Below are 330 nucleotides of genomic sequence, written 5' to 3'. Positions count from 1 at the left end.
GTGGAAATAAGAGCTATTCATACACAGAAACACGTCATACGTCTTTATTCAGTGTTACTGCACAGACACGCTCACTGAAGGATAAGTTTAAGGACAAAAGGACAGGCCGATAAGCTGTCAGCACGTTTTCCAGGAGATCGTTGCATCAATGAAGCCACATGCCAGGATAAAGTGTGCGCTTTGCTTCTTTTACTTCCTTCCCAGCTAACAGGGAATATTCTCACAACGTTGGCTAATATCCTGGCAAGGTTCTCTCAAATTATGAACAAACGTTCTTCCAGTAACGTTCAAGTCAAGTCAAGTCACCTTTATTTATATAGCGCTTTTAAC

The sequence above is a fragment of the Sinocyclocheilus grahami genome, unplaced genomic scaffold (genome assembly GCF_001515645.1).
Source record: "Sinocyclocheilus grahami isolate Dianchi unplaced genomic scaffold, SAMN03320097.WGS_v1.1 scaffold1061.1, whole genome shotgun sequence".
NCBI classification, from domain to species: Eukaryota; Metazoa; Chordata; class Actinopteri; order Cypriniformes; family Cyprinidae; genus Sinocyclocheilus; species Sinocyclocheilus grahami.
This window is presented reverse-complemented; position numbering follows the sequence as displayed.